The sequence below is a fragment of the Sceloporus undulatus genome, chromosome 4 (assembly GCF_019175285.1).
Source record: "Sceloporus undulatus isolate JIND9_A2432 ecotype Alabama chromosome 4, SceUnd_v1.1, whole genome shotgun sequence".
Taxonomy (NCBI): domain Eukaryota; kingdom Metazoa; phylum Chordata; class Lepidosauria; order Squamata; family Phrynosomatidae; genus Sceloporus; species Sceloporus undulatus.
The window spans coordinates 2,154,568-2,159,945 of record NC_056525.1 but is presented as its reverse complement, the minus strand read 5'-3'; positions in this window follow the sequence as shown (position 1 = coordinate 2,159,945).

Here is a 5,378-nt window from a genome sequence, read left to right as displayed (position 1 = left end):
GATGGCCCTTGCGGTCTCTTCCAACTCTATGATTCTATGATTCTATGATTCATTCTGGGTTTTCTACCCAAAAGTAAGATGTCTAAAGCACCTTCTTAGTTGTGATGGATTTTGCGATGGGCATTGACTTTCTTGATTATGTCAGAGCTCTGAGACAATCACTCTGAGGCTTATGGTTTATAAGGCCATGTTATGTGATGAATATGATGTTTCACTGTGGATGGAGGTCAGTACATAGGCCCTTGGTATCCCCTGGATTTACCAAAATCCATGGATGCTCAAGTCCCGTTGTATTCATTGGGGGTAATAAAATGGTGTCCCTTGTATAAAAATAAGGTTTCCTTTCTGGAATCATCATTATTATTTAATACTTTCAAGCTGTGGATGCAGACTTTGGAGAGCTGGCTGTACTTTTCTGGTCCTGCAGTTTCGCATCATGCAAATTTATGACAATCTTTTCTCCCTCCTTTCTGGAGGAAGAGTGAGGGCTGCACAAAGAACTGTGTAGATAGTTCAACCTATCTCTTAAACCAAAGGAATGTGTGTCTGTATTTTTTAAAGGAATAGACTTGATATATAGATGACAACCAGTGTTTGGTATATTGGCTGAGGTCATGGTGGTTTCCCCCGACTAAAGTAGCCCTATGGAGTGCTGTAGTTGTGTATGGCACAGGGTTGGACTAGGTGGCCCTTGGGGATCCTTCCAGCACTATCGTTCTGCAGAATCAGTTGTCAGGTGGCAAGCCAACACATAAGTCTCATTGATTTAATGGCTCTATTCTGCATGAGATTTCACAGTGGGATGCAGGCTATTATCACATTGCAAGGCATTATTCCATCTCTGGATTATTCCGTCTCTGTCTGAGATTTAAAGACGACTGTCCTCCTTCTGTACCATCAGTGGATAAATATCTCAGCGCTGTAATTAAGGCTGATTTGTCATCCCCTTGGTGACTTTGCCAGCCGTCTGAGAGAGACGGCTCCAGCAGGAGATGCTAATCTTTACCTCTCTGCTTTCCAGGATTGATTAACGCTCATTAATCTGGTTTGAGCATCTATGCCATTAATGGGGAGCAACAGTGGATAGCAGGCATCAGTCCCAGTGGAGAGAGATAAAGTGTCAAGGGAAGCTGGGAAGGGGGGCAAAAGCCCCTCTTGTCCTTTTGGTTGTTAGCTGCCATCTTGACTCATGGCGACCCTGAGGATGCGACGTCTCTCTTGTCCTGCAAGGCTCAGGCCCATGGCCTCCCTGATAGAGTCTAACCATCTGGAATATGACAGAAAACATGCAGGGGTAGCTGGGTTGGCCATTTAACTGTACGGCAGCCACTCACTCGCAAACCATAAGGTTGAAAGTTCAATACCAGTCCAGGAGCTCAAGCTTGATTTAGGATTGCATCCTAAAATGATCCCCAGCTTGTTTATACTTAGCTTATACTTTGTAAACCGCTTCAGGAGTGCTTAAGTGCACTGATAGACGGTACAATTCTAAATATACACTGGACTGACTATGTGACAAATGTTGCTGTCCTTGAGCAAGCAGGGATCACCAGCATTGAGGCCATGCTATTGAGAACGCAGCTGCGCTGGGCAGGACATGTTTCTAGGATGAAGGACCATTGCCTCCCCAAAATAGTATTCTACGGTGAACTCGCCACGGGTCAAGACTGTAAGAGGGGCAACCCAAAGAAGAGATACAAAGACTCTCTGAAACAACATCTCAGGCTTGGCCAAATTGATCACCAACAATGGTCCTCCCTGGCCTCACATCGGGAGGCATGGAGACGCACTATCCATGACACTGCAGCCATCTTCGAAAGCTCACGCCGAACGAGCCTCGAAGAGAAACGACAACGCAGAAAGAACCACAACCCAGAAACATCACCCAAGGAGACCTTTCGCTATGCTTTCTGCAACTGGACTTGTTTATCTCGGATTGGCCTTTTTAGTCACCAACGCGCTTGTACAAAGCGCGGGATGAGTCCTTCCTGAATCTTTGTTCGCGAAGCTAAGCCAGAGAGAGAGAGAGAGAGACGGTATAGAAATGTACTTGCTACTTACTTGCTGTTAACAAATACAAACAAAAATCCATCAGTGATACCTTTATTGGCCAGCTGAAATGCACAATACAGTCCTCCCTCCATCCTTGCGGTTTTCAGATCTGCATCCCTTCCTTATGTGCGAGGAACAAGCTGAGGGAGAATGAATGGGGCGCACCTCTGCACCCCTGAGCATATATTCAACCCAATGGGTCTTGAATATAGGTGAAACTCTATTTTCGTGAGGGGGTCTGGAATGGATCCCCTGTGAAAAAGGAGGAGCGACTGTATACTTGTTGAAAGCTTTTGAAACTCCATAGTCTTCTTCAACAGGCAAGATGTTCCAAAACAATTGGAGATGTTAGTCTGATGCTTGCATGTTGTTTCAGTCCTTAGTAAAGATGTTATGATGGGGAGGATATCTTTTGCAGGCAGGCTCCTCTTCCTTCTATCTGTGCAGCAATAGGGAGATTTTCAAAGTCAAGGAATTTGAAGCCCATTTGCATCTCAAGAGGGACCCCTCTTTTGCAATGCAATATGTCTCCATCCCAGTGAAGTCACAGGCCTCTTTGTAGGCATATGGTCTTCCTCTATTTTTACATACCTCCACATTTCCCAGCATTATTGTTTTGTCCAGTAATTCATTCCTTCTCGTGATGTGGCCAAAGTATGACAGCTTCAATTTAATCATCTAGGCTTCCAGGGAGACTTTCAGCTAGATCTGCTCTAGGACCCATTTGTTTGTCCTTTTGACTGTCCATAGGACCCTCAGCACCCTTCTCCAGCCCCACATAATCTCAAATTTTCTTCCTATCCACTTTCTTAACTGTCCAACTCTCAGATCCATCCATGCTAATAACAGGGAATACAATGGCTTGTATGATTCTAACTTTTGTGCTCAATTGCGTATCTTTGCATTTTAGGATCTTTTCTAGTTCTTTTATAGCTGCTCTTCCTAGTCTGTTCTGATCAATGTATGATCTAAGTATATTCTTTGACTACTTCAATTTCCTTGTTACATAGGATGGTTTTTTTTGCAGATCTTCTGTGGCTATTTTTGTTTTCTTGATGTTCAGGATTAATCCAGCCTTGGCACTTTCCTCCTTGAACCTCTTCCGGAATTGCTCCAGCTCTTTGCGGGTCTCTGCTAGTAATATAGTGTCATCTGCGTATCTTAGGTTGTTAATGATCCTTCCTCTGATCCTCATTCCTCCTGCCTCTGAATCTAAGCCTGTATCTGCACTGCAGAAATAATGCAGTTTGACACCACTTTAACTGCCAGGGCCCAATGCTATGGGGTTCTAGGATTTGTAGTTTTGTGAGAAAGTTTAGCTTTCTCTGGCTGCATCTGCACTGCAGAATTAATGCAATTTGATACTACTTTTACGGCCATCGGTCAATGCTATGAAGTTCCAGAATGTATAGTCTTGTGATGTATTTAGCCTTATCTGTCAGGGAGCTCTGAGGCCACAACAAACGACAATTCCTGGGATTCCATAGCATTGAACTATGGCAGTTAAAGGAGTGTCAAACTGCATTAATTCTGCAGTTTAGATGCAGCCTGACCATTTAACACTGCTTTAATTGTCCTGGCTCCATCATAAAAGCCAAAGTGGCTTCAAATTGCTTTAATTCTGCAGTGTAGACGCAGCCAAAGTCTCCGCATTTTCCCCCCCCATCAGGTGTGGTGTTTCAAAATGCAGCTTCTGGGGCAGGCAGGAGTGTGCAAAGGAGGAAGAATAAAGATTGGTTTAAGTTGGCCTTGAAGTCAAAGTCAAAAAATGGTGTTGCTCATGTTTCGGATCACATCTAGAGAGAGATTATATCCACACTACAGCATTATAGCAGTTTCATCCCACTTGAACTGCCATGGCTCCTCCTGGGGTGTCCTTGGATTCCTAGGTACCTAGGAATATTTTGAGAGGTATTTAGAATTCGCCGCCACATAGTTCTGGTGTCTCACCAAACTACAAATCCCAGAACCCCATAGACAGAGCCATAGCAGTTAATGTGGGATCAAACTGCTATACTCCTGCAGTGCAAATATGCCTTGATTTTGAAAATTGAAATCCCACTTGTCAGCTCAGACCTTTCTCCAACTTAATTCAAGGCACAGATTGATTTGGTGGAAAGGGAGGAAAAGCAAAGAGAAAAAGCAGAATTTTTTCACCTTAGCCACAGTTTGGAACCATTGCATTAAAAACAAGTGCATGACTTTTCCATGGCTGGTGTTCATAATGGCATATGATCAAATGCATTACTCTCCATGGCATTTCCCCCAGTTTTTTAAAATCCTGAAAAATGGCCCCAAATGGCCCCGATTCCCCTGACCTCCATGCCCCAAGCAATGTTTCTGAAATAATGAATACATGGTACATCGCTGTATATATGTGTGTAAAATAACTATTATTAACTTTTTTTGACATTAAAACATTTCAAGGTAACAATCCTTCGCCTTGATTTTGGTTTCTTTGTTTATTTCCAAAAGAAGAATAATAAACAAGGGTTTTAGTTTAGGGTTCTGAATTAATAATACTGGAGATCAAGGGAACAAAAGGCAAACGGATGACTTAGTAGCTTTTAAAAGAAGGAAACGATCCAGTTTTTCCCAAAGTTCATGGACAATCCTGATCTGGATTTTTCCCCCTATAACTGGCATTGCAAAAGTTTTAAAACAAAATCACGCAACACTAAGCTGTGCATTAAATGCACTTTGTAAATGCACTCCAGCCTTTCCCTGTATCTCCCTGGACCGCTCTGAATATTGTTGGACTGCAAGTCCCATCAATTTTTCAGACAGCCGAACCAGGAATAAAAAGTACTGGGAAGTCAATATACTCCATACATCCCAGTTGGCAGGGCTAATCCTCTGCCCTCCCACTTTCCCAGCTGCCTTGAAAGCGTCCCGGTTTCTCTCTCTTCCTCCCGCTTTGAAGGGATGCAGCAAGCTTGTTTTCTGCTTTTCTAGAGATTAGGACCTGGAGCAATGGGTTCAAGCTACAAGAAAAGAGATTTCATCTGAACATTAGGAAGAACTTCTTGAGGGTAAGAATGATAGAATCCTAGAGTTGGAAGAGACCCCAAGGGCCATCCAGTCCAACCCCCTTCTGCCATGCAGGAACTCTCAATCAAAGCATCCTCATCCGATGGCCATCCAGCCTCTGCTTGAAGACCTCCAAAGAAGGAGACTCCACTACACTCCGAGGAAGGAGTGTGTTTCACTGTCGAAAAGCCCTGACTGTCAGGAAGTTGCTCCTAATGTTCAGGTGGAATCTCTTTTCCTGCAGCTTGCATCCATTGTTCCGGGTCCTGTTCTCTGGAGCAGCAGAAAACAAGCTT